The 17,455-nt window shown below is 39.6% G+C and overlaps 1 long non-coding RNA gene across 1 annotated transcript; it reads right to left on the bottom strand.

Moving 5' to 3' along the window:
- Positions 1–5,799: 5,799 nt before the first annotated feature.
- On the bottom strand, positions 5,800–8,435 carry LOC311604764. The gene is made up of 3 exons (XR_014781657.1): positions 8,316–8,435; positions 6,487–6,569; positions 5,800–5,993 (listed from the first exon to the last, which is right to left on the bottom strand). It is a non-coding gene; the product is annotated as an uncharacterized lncRNA (long non-coding RNA).
- Between the last annotated feature and the right edge of the window lie 9,020 nt (positions 8,436–17,455).

The following is a 17,455-nucleotide window of genomic DNA, read 5'->3' as shown; positions in this document are numbered from 1 at the left end:
CAAAACAATATTTTTATTTATGTGAAATGTCACACCTTCTATAATAGGCAATATATGAGAATGAGTCATTTCTTGGCCACATTTTTTAATATCTATTTCCAGGGTTCGTAAAGTGAAGTTGCTGTGATCACAATAGAGGAAGCTGACCCATTGAGGTGGGGGATCTAGCTCACCAGCCACGCTGGTTCATGATCCTCCTAAGAAAGCATTGCAGAAGAGCTCTGTCCCCATATCTGAAAACACAGATAACAATATTTCGCAGAGGCGAGACTCTTCCCGAAATCATGAGCTTAATAAATTGTCACACAAGAAGCAAACTTGAAAAATACTTTCATGCCGAGTGCTTTATGGCATGAAAATCCATAAAGTAGTGGAGTACAATGAAGGCTTTACTGGGAAGTATAAAAGCTCACTGAAGTGAGGCCCGCTCACTAACAGTGACATGACTTCACATACCTTCCCGATTTGTCTTTTACTTCCTTCCTCTGTTAAGTGGGGGGATATGGAAATTATCTCACCAGGTGCTCCTATTAAAAATGCACTTAGTGATTAATACATTTGTGTGGTTGAGGCCTGGGAAAGAGAAGATTGGTTGCCTGTAGGTTTCAGTAAAATGTTTGCTTGCATTCCATTAGAAATCCATATAATTTTGTTACAGGGAGCAGGAGTGAGGGAAAGGAGCTTTATACTGGATGTCAAAACACCTGATTCTGAACCCTGGGTGTACTCTCTGTGTTTTATTCTATTTCCCCCACTACCGCCTCACGTCAGTCTACCTCCTTACTGTGAGGTAGCCACAATCATAATCCTTAGGACGTTTTCCAAAGGGCAGTGCAGTTCAAATGAAGTCATGGAGAACAGAGGAAGGCAGGACTCCCAATTATTGCTTTGATTTTTATGCAATAACATCTTACTATGGCCTGGATTTTCTGAAAACTGCTCTGCAAACACAGATTTTTGAATTATAATCATTAGAAGCAATTTTTTCCAATGGGCTTTGCATCCCAATATGTTTGGGGAAATTTGGGTTAAATACTAAGAATCCCTTACCTCAAGACTTCTTGGTAATTTTCCAGAAAGGCAAGCATCTTCTCAACATTTTCCTAAAGATATTTAACTTCATACCTGCAAGAATCAATAATATCTAAAACCCAGTTTGAGTAAATTTTCTGTCTGGAGACATGATACACCTAAAGTTTGCATTCTCACATAAAAGTTCGTGTGTGTGTGTGTGTGTGTGTGTGTAAGTTAAGCCATGTGGGTTGACAATACTCTCTACCAGAACCATAGACTAACAAAATTCCCAGTACCCAGCAAAGAAATGTGCTTATGATGACTGGTCATGGTAGTCTAAGCAACTCGCAAAACAATATAGATTATGGATGTAGAACTTGGTGGCCTCTCAATGGGTACAGATTGGATCCTATTGACACCAGACACGTAAGACACAGGACTCAGTTGACAAAGTTGGGTCTGACCTGAAAGTCTCTTTCCTGTTGTCTAGCTTCCAGGGTTCCAGAAAATACTATGCAGATTGCTAAGGGAAAGAAGTGATTAAATTACCCAAATGCAACACCTATGAACCATGACAATTATCAACATGATGAGATCTGTATAAAAGTGGAATAAGTGACATTTACTTGCTGGTAGTAAATGACAGCTACCTAATCGGATGTAAGGATTTTCTCAATGGAGGAAAATCATGCCTGGTACTGGAAAACTGGCCAAATTCCCATTACCAGTTTTCCCATGGATCTTAAAAAGAATTTACTCCTGCTGCTTTGTAGAGCAGCACAATTCCTAACCACATTAAAAACGTAACCTTTAAACTTCATCCACGCCAGCTTGCTTTTTCCCTTGCTAGGTTGTTTAATGAAAGTGTATGACCAATAAAATGGAATGAATCAATGTTACAATGTCCCATAATACATGTCAAACTCATCTGTCTCTGATACTATTATAACATCAAAAGTTCATACTTCAGTCATAGGCAAAAGACATTGAATAAAGACATTGGATTCAGAATTAACCCACTGCTAAAACTATCCCACTCTTGTCAACAGCCTTGATCGGTAGGATAATATTTTTGTCTTTTTTGTTGCTTTACAAAAATAATTTATTGAATATTAATGTTTATTTTGATAAGTGAAATTTTCAATCAACAAGTTGAATACGGTCTTGTGAAGGACACTATTGAACATCATAGAGTATCCACACTGAAAACTACAGCACTGGATACAGGCTGGACTTGTGATCATGTAGCCAAGAAACAGGAAGACTTTACTCCCTATTCCCTTAGTCCTTGAAAGACATTAATTCTGTCTAATCATTAGCCTTTTACCCACCTTCTCCTTTGTTTATTTCTTTGTTTGTTTTTAGAGGTTTATAAATAAATACATTTTTATTTCTCTAATTCATTCATTCATTCTTTCTTTCTGTTTACATCTTGACTGTCATTCAGCCTCTGGCTGAGCCTGAGTTCTACTTTTGGTGGGTGTGTCCAGTTGCTGATTGCTTCTGGATGAGAACAGAACAGATAGACCTCAAGATCAAAGATCTCATTTCTCTCAGGAACTGCTACAGCACTCTAGGACAAAGCTCCTGTGCTAAGCCAGGGCATGGAGTTTTCCGTGGAGTGTTACAGTTTAGCTCTTTTAGAATAAAATTGCTGGTATCAGATGGCAGTGGAGACTTGGGAGCTCCACAATCCAAAGTGTTACAGCTTTTCATTTGCCTGCAGTGCTAAGCATGGCAGAGAATGCAGGCAGACATCAGAGACTGGCCGAAAGGAAGGCCCGGTGAGTGCTTCACCAGCGGTCAGCACCAAACTAGCCTTTATGATGGAACAGGCTTCATTGGCAGCCAAGGTAGCTTTGCCATTGCTGCCTTGACTGCCTTGATTGGCAGTCAAGCCTCGGGCATCCAGCAGTGTTTCTTCCCCAGAATAAGTGGAGTCTCAGACAATCATGGTGGAGGAATGGTGCGAGCACCAGAAAGCCAGCCAACCTCTATTTATAAGCCTTGGTCAGTACAGAGGGGCTTGAAGTTGAATGTGTCTGATTCATTGGAGCTAGAGGTTCCAGGATGCTTAATCTACAAGTAGTGGTATAGTACTTCATTTACTTACAGTAGCTTGGGGTCCTATCACAAGAAGGAAAACACAGAATGTAATTATTCTATGGGTGGAGGAGGAACTCCTAGGTATGATTAAAGGTCATTGCTGAAGGACATGATCTCCTTAGCATAAGGTTGGGTTTTTCCAGAAATCCCCAGATACTTGCTGAACAGGACAGGGTTGGGCCTGCTATCTTCTTTGGGGGTTATGTAATGTTCCTTAAAAGATCTGGGATTCCCCAAATCACTAGAAGAGAAAACTCTGCCGAGGAAGGGCAGCCATTGTAATAGATCGAGCTCCGCTGGCTCTCTGGATATAGCCAGACTCGAAAGTCTCCTGCAGTGCCCACACCTGACTGCAGTTTACCCTTCCTTGTCTCTCCCAGTCCCTCCCCTCCATATTCCCTCTGCACCCCACCCACTTCTCCTCTGTTTCTCTTTAGAATAGGGCAGGTCTCCCATGGATATAACTCACCATTGCATATCAAGTTGCAGTAAGGCTAGGCCCCTCCCCTGGTACTGAGGCTGGGCAAGGACACCCAGTAGGAGGAGAGGAATGGGGACAAGCTGGCCAATGGGGAGCCCATCTCTGAGGTGAGCTAGAAACACATATTTCCACCACGGAGTATTACTCGGCTGTTAAAACCAATGACGTCATGACATTTGTAGGCAAATGGATAGAACTAGAAGAAAAAAAAAATCATCCTCTGTGAGATAATGCAGACCCAGTAGATATCAGCTGTAAAGTAAAAGATAACCATGCTATGATCCACAGACCCAGAGAAGCTAAGAAACAAGCAGGGCTCAAGGACTGTGTGTGTGCAGGAATCTCTCTGTGAGGGGAAACAGAACGCACATCACTGGAAGGGTTGGGGAGACAAGAGGGAAACAGGAACAAGAAAGAAGGACTAGGTGGGAAAGGATGGAGGGAGAAAGTACTGGGGAAAACAACTGCAATCGGCGGGGGGCATATTCCAGGGAAGAGCGAGAAACTTTTCTTTTGTTTTGGGGACATATCTTCCTGAACGGCCCTGACTGCCCTTGACAGTACTCACTCTGTAGACTAGGCTGGCCTGGACCTCACATAGATCTGCCTGTTTCTGCCACCTGAGTGCAAGGGCTAAAGTGGAATGCCAACCACACCCAGCACAGTTGGACATTTTTACGAGTAGGTTTTCCTTAGGTGATAGGCGTATAGGCCTAGAAGAAACATTAGATGTGTGCTGTGGTGTTCACCCTTTTTCCATCCTGTCTCATAGACTCATGGTGAGACACAGAGGGATGAGCAACATAAAGCTCGGACAGAGGTTACAACATTTTACTGAGTTGGCCTGGATCACCCTATTGACGAAAGGCAGGCAGGCAGCAATAAATTTCATCTGCCCATCATCTGGTCCTTTTTTTTTTTTAAGTACTATACACTCTCATGAGAAGGGATGTATAAAATAGTTTACATTATTAAAGCTTTTCTTGAGTTTCAGTCATTAATGTGATTGTCTCCAGTGTGTCAACATAGAAATCAGCACCTGCCATGTGTCCTGAAGTCCCCTGAGGTGCTCTGTCAATCCTTCACTCTGCAAAGGACAGGGAACCTTTTATGCACCACACCTTCCCAACAGGGAGATCATGGCTCAGCTTAATGATTCTGACCCTCACCTCCCTGACCACCCAGAGCACATGCTAAGTAGCTGCTACCCACAGATGACACTCCAGCTATTTCCAGTGCCTTCATTTCTCCCTAAAAACTTCAATTGTCATAGTAATTTAACATCTGACATACTTTGAACGTTCCTAGTGATAAGTCAGTGGTTTTTTTGGACATTTTAATGAGAACGTTTTGGTTTTGTGTGTCATCTTTTAAGGTACTTGATTATAAACATACAGGTTGATGTTTTCATTACTTCTTCTCTTTTGAGCCCATATTGTTTTCTTGAAGAATGAAGGTCCTCTCAGAGATGCCAGTAAAGCCCTGCTGTGTACAGGATGAATGAGGCTCCTGTAAAAACTTGACTTGAACTCTAGTTCTTGGCTAGAGGATGCGGGAACTTTGTCTCGCCAGCCCCTTCAGCTATAAACATACAGCAATGATAGGTAACATGTCAAACTGGTATGGTTGGGCTCACATGCAAAATACACTGCTCTATGAGGAGAATGGACCCCCTGTTCAGAGCCAGGCCAGTCAGGCAATCGGGTTCACGTCCAGACACAAACGATAAAAGAGCCAAGAGCTTGAATCTTGCCAAGGAGAAAAATCAAAAATACTCTGTCTGCTACTCGGGAGCCGAAGCTTGTCTTTCTAAGTGAATCCCAGAACCTCACTATGTGGAAGAAAGCCAACTAGAGATTATACACATGGAGCGATGCAGGCTGGGGTGGGGGGGCTTTCAGATATGTGAGGGCTCGAACAGGGCTGTATTCTTGTCTTACCTCATCTCTGTAGAGATAAAGATAATTATTAAATGAGACGTTTTGAGTAGGGCCCTCAAAGGAAGCTGGAGAAAGAGGGTGAGAAGATAAAATGGAAACAGAATTTTTTAAAAAGGTCAAAACCAAACAACCTTCTCTCTCCACACAGACCCTACCCAGTGAGTGAATGAATGCCTAATAGCAAAGTTAGGCTTCCAAAGCCAATCATGAAAAATCATGGCTGCCATTTTCTTAAAATTTTATTCATAAAAAGTCCATTTCTAGGAGTTAGGTAGGAGTTGGTGATGCACAATCATGTGATAAAATTAAAAAAAAAAATCAAGTCAAAAGTCAAGTGTAGTTACTCATGTCTGTAATTCTAGAGTTCAGTGTTTGCAGTGGTCCTGGAGGAAGTCAGGAGTATTTTGGGGGCTTGCTGGCCACACAGCTAGCTCCTGGTTCAGTGAAAGACTCTGTATTGAGGGAATAAGGAAGAGAGGGGGGAGAGGGAGAGAGAGAGAGAATGAATACCTACCATCTGCCCCTGGACTTTGTACACACAGAGGCATGGACATCTGCATAAATGTACATATTTACCATGGATAAACCTCTCACTAACACACAAGCACACACACATACATACATACATACACACACAGACACACACACACACACACACACACACACACTCCACCAATGGCCATGTTAATCTCACAGACCATAGGCTTCGAATCCTTGACTTAGAAAATGACCATAAAGGCTTCAAAAATGGGACACTGAAGGTCAGGTTGTAACCTTGGGCATTGTAGTTGTCACACTTTATTCTCAAAAACACCTGGAAAAGGTGTAGCATATTTTAAAATAGTCTCTAAATGCATGGCTTTGGTTACAATGAGGCAAGTTAATACTTTAAGGTTATTATTAAATGGATGTACAACATTAAAGAAACCAAATCCAAAGCCTTACCTGCTAACCTCAGTTGATTGTCTATACAGCCTGGAGTCTGTTGAAGGTAGGAGATCAGAGAATCCGGTCTGAATAAAGGACTCCTAAACACACAGGTCAATGAATAATCTGTAACACCTTAGGAAAGAAACTTGCCCATAAAGAAAGAAATGTATCTGTATTGACTGTGGTTTTACATAGCAGTAACAGATAGGAAACATTTTTGACCATTTTTTTTTCTTTCTTATGTCATGCATTCATATTATCTAAAGAATCTGGGAAACTTCCAGTAGATAATTAGATGCTGGTTACTCTGCAAATTGATTGCATTTCCCATATGCCTGAGAGAAAGAAATAGAAGCTCTTCTAGATGGTGCATTTTTAACATAGGACTCAAGGAAGGACCACATTAGTAAATAGGACATCACAATTGTATTTTAAAGCAAAAACATATACCCCAATATGAACCCAAGTAAGTAGAGAAGCAACTTCATGAACCGGTCTTGCAGAGACTTAACCTACTCAAATTATAAAAACGTGCTTAGTATTAATAAAGAAATAAAAGAATATTAAAAGCATACGTTAAAAAAACAATAACCAAGTGAAAACGATTTCAAATAAAGCAAAGAAGTGTTAATAGATGGACACTGGTACGGACACAGAGGTTTATCTTTACATCACTGGGTACCAAGTGTTGCAGCTCTTTCTACGTTAACCTGCTGCTGACTACAAAATCTGTGGCTGAGAAATTCAGAAACCCCATAGAGCTTTTGACAGTCACATGTAGCTGAGGAAGAAAATACTACTACCCTGATAGAGAGTACCACATCTTAGGAAGCTAAATGGACTACATGCTATATAAGGGTGAATTGAAAATAACTGACTAGCCCACACAAACATCCTCAAAGCCCTGTGCTGTATCCTCTCCACTATTCTGAGGTTTGTGGCATAACTGTTTCCTCATCTGAATAAAGACCCACCTTAAGTGTTTATATTGATTTTTAATTTCCCATCATTGATAAATGCTGCTCAGTAAAAAAAAAAAGAAAGAAAGAAAAGAAAAGAAAAAAAAAACTGCCAAAAAGTAAAAGTTGAAAATATGCTAATAAAAATAAAAGTGATAAAATGAAGAGATTCAGATATGAATGTTATCAAACCAGATTTTATATAACTACAAAACTACTATGACTATCATCTTATTATAGTTTGGAACTTAAGTATCTGTCCTATTCTGCCTCAAATAAATACATCTGCAATGTTTTGGTGTTATAAAATTTATTTCTCCACCATTTGCCGCGATGAATTGCATATGGAAAAAAAAAAGCTTTTTTGTTACTTCATATACCGGTGTGCATGACTGATCTCGTTAACCACTGGTTTCCCAACTTTAAATTTTAACATTTCCTTCATTTATGCTGGCCTAACACACCACTATAGATAAATGCTTAGGACTCTTATGAGTTCAGTCCACCAAATGACGTAGCAAAGAAGAAAGCCCTCAAATACGGCTTCAAAGACTTTCTGTGGGAATCTCAACTAGATTGGTGGAATAAAATCAACCATGAGTTTCTCAGATGAGCCATGCATGAATGGGTTGTACAGACTATGTTGCCATCATGCACAGAGGTTGGAAGTAGTGATGTGATGGTAATTGTAGCATCATCCAAGTTCACCAGATGCAATTAAGCTGGGCTTTGAAAAAAAACGAGAAAGAATTTGAGATATTCATTCATTAATATGTATTATTGATAAAACACGAGGTTTATTTAAGCCATTTCCTTAGACTTTTCTAAAATACTTGAAAGAGTGGCACATTCCTAAAATCTATTTAAAATACTGAAGAAACTTACAGTTAAAAGCTGTTTTCTTTGTCTTCATCTAAATCCTTCAGCTGCAAACTAAGCTTCTTTTAGTCAGTCTGCTCTTTCTCTTGCGTTATCTGAAGTTCACAAAGGATGCTCATACCATGGATTTCCAAGGCACAATTTCACTCAAGAAAGCCTGAGTGTGTGAGAGGGAGAGAAGTCTGAAGTAACCCTGAGGTTGGTAAAACTGTGTTTGTGCAACAAGAGTAGAAACAAGAAGGGAATACACATGGCCATAAACATATGTTGACAAAAATCATAACTTCATGAAATTTATACAAAATATTTCATATCTTAAGGTGTCTTTTTCCTGTGGTATCTCAGCAAAGGGGACTAATATAAAAATTTGTGTTTGTAGACAAGATTTTTTGAAAAAAGTTAAGTTTCCAAATAGTTTCTACCATGTGTTCATTGTAGAGGCTCTAGGAGTAGAAAGACTCCGAACTGTAAAGCTCGCCAGGGAAGGAGTTAGATTTGGAAGGTCTTCAAAATCTCTCATCTGTTTCACCTGTGTGGAGACTGGCCCAGTAATTGTTTTTTTATACCTGGAAATTTCAGGCTTCACAACAGGAGTGAAATTTTTATCATCTTGGAGAATAACTCACAAATCTTAACAGCTGAAGAACAAATATTTCTTATACGTTTATCCTCTGGAGCAATAAGAAATCTCCTCAAAGAAGTCATCGCAACAGTGATGTTCTTATAATTTCATTAAAAAATTACTTCTTGTGTGCTTACAACATCCAAGGTACATAAAGATGCTTCTAAGTGTTATCAGTTGATAACTTCAGAGACCAAGTTTTCTCCTGCTCATTTGAGGACCACAGACTGCAGAACCTCAGGCATCAGGTGCCTCACCAAATCATGTAGCACTGAACGACCCATCCAAGATCCGAGTCTTGAGATGTTTATCTTATTTTCATTCCATGAGAACAAAATACTTTTGACTAGAATGAAGCCCCCAGAAATACAGACCTCCATAACACTACACAAGCATATTTAAATAGAATTTTTTGTGGGGAAAAATATGAATGTTGTCTCCTCGAGCCTCTCCTATTAGAGATGCCGGTTTTGTAAGGGATGGAGAGTAGTATCACTGTCAACATTCCAAAACCTTACTTCTCGTTAAATACATTTACATAATTTTATTTCAGTTTCCCTGTTGTTCAACTTGACAAGAAAATTCTAGTAGTACAAAAATGTACACTACAACGCATTTAAGAACTGAACCAGTAGCTTCAGGAAGCATAATATATAGCTTTAGAAAAATATTACATATAAAAACAAAAATATGTGGCATACTAAAACCAGAATCTTTTGTTTATCTATCAGTAAGAAAAGTCACTTATCCTAGCACTACTATTCTGAAAAAAAAAAGTAGCAATAAAACAACACCTAAAGTATTCGACTATATTCATAGATCAGTGCCTTGCTCAGCCAATCTTCAGGGAAGCTTCCTCCTGCATCAGGTGGGGGACAAATACAGAGACCCACAGCCAGACTCGGCCATAGACTGAGAGACTTTGGAACATTCAGCCGTAAAGGGGACGCCCTCCACCCAGTTCCTCCCTCAGTTCTCAGGAAACCCCAAAGAAGAGGAGGAGGAAACAGTGGAAGAGCCAGAGAGGATGGAGGACACCAAGAAAAGAACGCCCTCTAAGTCAACAGAGCAACGCTCATTATGAAATCAGAGACCAACGCAGCTTGCGCGGGGCCGCCCGGCTCTGTACCAGGTCCTCTGTGTAGATGTTACAGCTTCAAGTCCAGTGTTCATATGGGATCCCTGAGTATGTGACTGATTCTTGGGCCTTCTCTCGGCCTCCTTTCCCACGGCTTGTTGGTCTTGCGCAACTCTGATATGTTATTTTTTATCCTATTATGTTAGTTCTATTACATTAAATTATATTGTGATTCCCTTTAAAAGCCTGTTTGTTTTCTAATAAGAGACAGAAAGGGATTGTATCCAGATGGGAGGGGACAGGGAGAGGAACTGGGGGGAGCAGAGGGAGGGAAAACCCTATTATGTTAGAAAAAAAATATCCATTTTCAATACAAGGAAAAAATGGCAAAAAGGAGAAGACTCAGTAATGTTAATGAAATTAAATATAAGAGGGAAAATGGTATGGCAGTGACTTAAAAACTCATCTTTTTAAAAGTTATCCTTGAAAATGTGTCAATGAGTAGTAATAGTACTCACTGATAGAGTAATAATAGTATATAGATAGTAATAACAGATGACTCTAGGAAAGAACAGTAAGATGAGCAGTCTAAAACCTGTAATAAGAGTACGGATGGCTTCCATGTCAACTTCCTCACTATACACACAGTATGAAAGGCTGGATCACACAATTTCTGGAATTCAGAATGGAAATAATGAGATCTGCGTTCAGAACTTATGTACAACACTAGTGATTAAGGTACATAACGTTCGTAACAAAAGGTAGCAAAGAATTTTGAGTTCTATGATATGGTAATAGTTATATCATGATTATATAAGAAATTATGATAAGTGTATTTTACAATTATGTCTCAATTTAAAATTGTGTCCTCACAAGTTCTTTATTGGTTTGATATAGAGTAGACTTTCAGAATTCTCATAGAAAAAGCTTAATTATATATGTGCATATTCCCATAAATGAAGAATACTAAAATGATGGACATCTGTAGTAGCATTTGTTTATTTGTCTAAGTGTTTACTTAAAAGCTGTATGTAGGTTGTGCATCCCACTACACATCTGTCAAGTGTATGGATGTATATATGGGTATGTGTGTGGGGGTGTGTGTTTTTCCTGTCCCATATATTTTTTGTCAAAGTTGAATTATACTATACAGGGCCAGGTTCTTAAGAAAGAGTGCCATTAACAGAGCCATCAATACATTCTCTTGGGTGATCGATATCCTACAGAAATGCATGTCCTTCAGTGCATGTTCACGTACAGTAGAGAACATTGCTTTTTACCAATTATAGATGCCCGAGTGCTGTTTCCCATGCCTGGGGGTTTCTGGAGCAAAGCTGTTGAGGATGCTGTGTTGATTACACCCTCTCTTCTATCTCAGAACAAGTTAACATGTGGATATTGTAGCCGGCCAGGCACTTAGAGCTAATGTGCTGGCCAGACTCTCTCTAAAATAATGTTCTCTGGGTATCTGCTTTGGATCAATATCTATATACATCATAGCTTTTAACCTTTACTCAGCTTTTTGACATTAGGGAGCTGAAGGTCTTAGAGATCAGGGGGTTGCCCCTCAAACCATGGTGCGCAAGACCCAGAGTTAGAAGTCTGAGCTCTTTCTGCTCGCGCTCTGAGCTAACTCTCTGTCTGAAGCTGCGACAGCTTACAAGTGGTGCCCGTGCTCTGCGTCATAAATACCTCAATGTATAGCTTTATAACAAACAGCAGATAGGGACACATTTATGGGGTAAAACTGAGCTAAATTACACCTTTTTCTCAGACAGCTTTTACACTCTGATAGAAGAACACAGCGTATGCCGTCAAAGAGTGCAGTGGGCAGCACACTGTACACTCTCGCATACTTGACTGCTTGGTGGCTGACTCCATCTTGCTGCATTTTCCTTCGTGAAATATATTTATAGCTAAGTGATTACTCAAATCCCCCGCATCTTTCTTCTGCAGATCCACATAGACCTGAGTAAAAATGCATAAAATATTACAGCTACTTATTTGTATTCAGCAATGTATTCTGTGTTTATAATGGAAATGTGGGTAAAGGGCTGGAGAGAGGGCTCAGCAGTGAAAAGCACTTGCTACTCTTACGGACATCCCAGGTTTTGGTTCTCCGCACTCATCTAGTGACAGACAACTGTTTGTAACTCCAGCTCTAGGGAAAGCAATGCTGTTGTCTGGCCTCCAAATATGTACGTAGTGCACATACATACACGTAGCCCAGAAGCTTGGCAGTGAGGGGGAAATGCTATTAAAATCTATTAGAAATAATCTTTGAAGACATGTGCTTGTTTTCTGTAAGCAGTTGGCTTCTCTCAGGTACAGCTCAAAGCAGTACTTACCATTACAAAATCTCTCCTTACTGACTTTTTAAACAATTGTTTTCTTTATATATATACCAAAACATATTGATATGTAGCATGGTCATGAGCTGCTCAGTGTTAATCTACTGTTTTAATATGTGCCAAGCAGCAGTATCCGGCTGACTCCAGGAAGGTCGCTGCTGCCGTAGGAAGCCTTCTCAGGCTACTCCAGAATGTTATTTTAAAGGCTTTAGGAATTAAAATTAAATCAAGGGCCTTAAGCCCTTTCAAAAGGCTGTCCCAGAAAATAAAAGCCAAATGGCTACTCCCTAGAGGAGTAGGAGGAGGTACCTCTGGCAGAGCTTGAAATATCTCTCTAATGTGGATACTAGAAAAACTGGCTGAGCCGTGCTAAGTGTCCATTCTCTGAAGACTCAAAAACAAGTTTAGGGTTATTTAATCAGCAGTGCCCATTCTAGAAGAGATAATGGCCGCATACACTTAAAAACGTCTCACATTACTTATTTAAAATATAATTTGGCATATGCAGCTTTATGAATAAGTAAAATTAAGCCTCCAGTTCTGTCTTAATACCCTTTTAGTAGAACAAAGCAAAGCAAAGAATGACCCATGGCAACCAACAATGGCTTTCATTATCGTCTGTTCAAAAGTAAAGGCTTGGGAAAGCTAAGCTACACAAGCATTGCTCTAGAGTTCTAGATGTTTACTTGAGGCAAAGGCGGGGCCTTGCCCCCAAAAGATTGACATAATTGGAAACTAAAATGTCCACTGTCTACAATAATGACGCTTCCAAGGTTCCCAGATATTTTTAACTGTCTCGTGCTTTAATAGCCATTTGGTAGCAGGGTTTTTTTTTTTAATGCATTTGATAACTGAAAGGCTCCAAAGGACCATGGTCTGTTTTTCTCACTGAAATATTCATTGAAATGGTTTGGATGATACTCTGAAAGGAATATCCCAGCTTTGGAGCTGAGTGCACTGCCAAGGCGGGTGGGAGGGAGGGCTTCTCTCACCCTTGTAGTTTCTTTTCTCTCTTACTCTGTCCTTTTGGATCTACTCAGTGAAGAAGAATGATTGTTAAATTGACTCCACTTCTTAAATAAATATTTTTAAGACTCTTTAGTTCGGTTTGTTTTCATGATACATCTCATCCTAATAGGGATGAGCTGGCGGGGGGTGGGGGGGGAGGAATCTTATTTATCAGAGAATCAATTTATAAGACAAAAGTGATTCAAATACGAATGTTTCTTATCTACCCAGAGCTGAAAACTCTAAATCTTCTTTGTCTTGTTTATTTTATTACAAGAGCATATTGAAGCTAATGAGGTCAGGATGGTTGCACACCCATAGGCTGCTCCACCATGTGTGCATTAAGTTGATATTTCAAGGCCAGTAAATAATGAATTTGCCGTTGTACTTATGGGAGCTATGACATTTTTATAATGTCTCTTAAGACACCTGATGTGGGGAATGGTGAGATGGTTCAGTGAGCAGAGTGCGCTCTGCTCTAGCATAAGGACATGAGTTTGGGTCCCCAGCACCCATGCATGATGTGGAGTGCCGTCGTGCACATTTGTGACCTCGGAGCTCAGAGGCGAGAACAACCGGTTCACAGAGGCTGGCTCATGGCCCTTGAGTCTGGCTAAATCATGATGTGTTCCCACTTTCCTGAGAGGCTTTGTATAAAAAAAAAAAACAACTAAAATAAAGTGGAGAGAAATCAACAAAGACATCTTATGTTGATGTCTGTCATCTACATGAGTATATAAGCACCTACACATGCACACATACCTATACACGTCACACGCATATACACACATACAAAAATAAAAATCAACGAGTGAATAAATAGAAAAGAAATCCTAGGTGGAATTTACATCGATAGGGAAACTATGAAATTACTTGGCAGTTATAACTTCTATTCTGATTACTGAGGATTTTCTCATTTAATTAGACATCAGTCTTGGCGTGTTGTGCCAATTCAAATGTTAGGCTATCTCCACTCTCTGTTCTGTTTGATCAAGCAACAATGGCTTATCTAGCTGCAGGTATAAAGCTCCTAGAAAGAGGAACATAGGATATTACTCACTTGTTTTTGTGCTTCCGTCTCGAAGAGCAAGATGGAAAATGAGCTTTGTGGCTTTGTTTGAAGACAACCGTTTAGAAGAAGGGTTGTTTAATTTGCTCTCAGAGGAAGCTTCATTTGGCTCTTTTCTTTTCCTCTTTTTCATTTTCCCATGAAATGGGAATAATTGTAGGAAGCTGGAAATAACAGTAGAGAGCTTCACAGGTTTCTGATTTTAGAGCATGTTTTAAGCCCAAAAACTTTGTTTTCATTGAAAAGCTTCGGCAAAGCTTCCAAGCAGAACAATGCCAAGTGTCCTGATCCTTATTTCAGAAGTGCAATTAGAAATCTCAGAGCCCCTGGAGATCCAGGCCCACTTCTCCCTTCTACAGAATCCAGGGCTGTGTAGAAGGTCATTTCAAAAGCAGAGTTGTGAATTCTAAGATAGTTTAAGGGAATAAATGAAAGGATTAGTCTAAAGTACTCTTTAAGTTAGTAAAGATTATTTGTAACAGATATGCCAGTTCATGGGAAATATTACTAATACATAGCAATTTGGGTTAAATGGCTGCATTATTTTGATTGTGGTGGTTTGAATGAGGAAGGCCCCGATAGGCGTATGCATTTAAACACCCGTCCCCAGATGGTGGACTTGTTTGGGAAGGATGATGAGGAATAGCCTTGTTGGAGGAGGTATGTCACAGACTTGTGTTTTGAGCTTTCAAAAGGATCATAGGATCGCAGGATTCTCCCTCTCCCCATACCCCCACCATCTCTCTCTGCCTCCTGCCGCCCCCCCCCCCACACTTCATGGTTATGTCTCAAGATCCTGTTCCAGCATATGCCTGCCTGCTGCCGTGCTTCACACTATGGTGGTCATGGACTCCTATCCCTCTAGAACTGTAAGGCCTAACTAAGCTCTCCTATAAATTGATTTGGTGATAGTGTCATATCACAGCAGTAGTAAAGGCATTGATTAGCTGTAGAACTGAAAATACATTCATAAAGAACCTACATGAAATATATATATATATATATCAGTTTGTATTGAGTGGAGAAAGAAGTAATAAACCATATTAGTAGTTGGTCAATAATTTGAGCAGAATATGCACATTTTCCTCTTACTTTTAAGTCTTAAGGTGATATAATTTCCCCTAAAATATTGACAGTAAAAAGATGTGCTCTTCAATGGCTGCCCTGTTTCTCCAGTTCTTCCCAATGTAAGTTCGGTGATCAGCACACATAGTTATTTAGATACATGTGCCTTCCTTTCTCATTTATAACTGGGGACATATTTGGGCTCCACAGGCCCAAAATATTCGCAGTTTCTAGATGATTTCCTTAAAGACAAAGATTCTAGATCCACACAGTCTTCTGTCTCCTCTCCTTGTCCAGGACCAACAGCTGTACCATTTCTTGCAGTCAAAGATGGAATAAACAGGATAAAACTAACTGCACTGAGTCCTAGGAAGTCCTACACTTTTCATAAGAAAGAATTGTTTTATCTAATTCTTGGATTCTATTTTGATGTTACTTTGTGATGGCCCTTCAGTGTCTCAGCTAATAGAGAACATGGCCGTCTTGTAGTAAAGGTGATTTTACTGAGAAGAAAGTCATGCCTGCCACTTGCAATGCTTTACGTTAGGGTTTTGTTTTTTTTTTTTTAACATTTTGCCTGTACATATGTTTGTGCACCACATGCATGAAGGTGCTTGCAGAGACCAATGAAGGGCATTGAGTTTCTCTTGGAACTGGAGTTACAGGCAGTTATGCTCCTCTCTGTAGGGAGTGAAGGAACCTTTGAGAGAATGTGAAAAGAGTGGATGAAGTAATGAGGGAACATGGAGTTTTAGCACGGGCCTGGCCATGCCAAGAACCAATCCATCAGACCCATGGGAAGGCAAAGCCTCCCCTGACCCAGCTGAGGGACAGATGGCTAACCTGCTTCAGTACAAATAAGAATGTCAAGAGTGTATGTAACATCTAGTAGGTTCAGCTTTCTCCTCCAAGAGATCCTGAAAGGACTGACCTACCAAGACCTCCTACCAGCGCTATCTACCCCTTCTCCTGTGCTGTAGACAGTAAACTCGCTGAGGTGCTGGATAACTGCCTTGTTGATGCCACTCCATCAGAATCTACGCAGCCCACCAGCCTCAGCCTTTCTGTGACCATGTGTCTGTCATTGCTTTAACATCTGCCCTTTCTTCGTTCCCTCACTGCTCCAAGTCATGTCAAGATGCCAAGCCATGCTGGACATCACACTTCCCTATGTGTTTGTGGGGCATCTAGCCTGTCTCTTATGCAAGATCAGAAAAATGTTCCCCACCACTGAGCCATGTCTCTAGACCATTTAAATTTTTTTCATTTGTATATTTTACTTACTTTAACATTAGCTGTTCATAATAGCCATATGGTTAAGTTTGGCCAAATGTCTGCAAACAATTGCTATATATGAATGAATCAATTAATAACAAGTAATGTCGCTACTTATCAAAGAAGTGTTTAAAACTAAAAATGAAAGATATATGGGTTTAGATTATTAAAAATTTGAAGAATCTCCATTATTCCTCAATATTTCAATTATGCCATAAAATTCCAATAAAACATCAAATGTGCATAGTGAGCTACCCAGCAGCCAATAAACTAGTTTATGTGATCTAAATTATTCCTGATTTTAACTTCAGTTCTACTAGAAGGTTAATTATTTGTTTTTGAAGAAAATTATTTTATTTATTATTTAGATATTCACTATTGTTTCATCAAGTTTTACAAATTAGAAATTACAAATGATTAGATAGTTGGATTAACTTAGTGTTGGATTGTTCATATAATTAAATATCTACCATATAGTCTACATATTTTTTTCTGTATCTTAGGACTTAGAATTTTACTTTCTCATTCCACTTGACAAAGCTGATTTAATTATATATTTCCACAGTGGAAATTACAAGATGTACTTGCTAGGTTGTTTTAAATTTCTCAAAACCCACAGGTACAGATGGTCCCTTAGTAGCAATAAAAAGGCAAATTAAAATTATGCAAAAACCCTTT

The sequence above is a fragment of the Acomys minous genome (assembly GCF_964271855.1).
Source record: "Acomys minous genome assembly, chromosome: 9".
In the NCBI taxonomy this organism is placed as follows: domain Eukaryota; kingdom Metazoa; phylum Chordata; class Mammalia; order Rodentia; family Muridae; genus Acomys; species Acomys minous.
The sequence above is the reverse complement of the archived record's forward strand: the minus strand, read 5'-3'. Positions and strand labels throughout refer to the sequence as shown.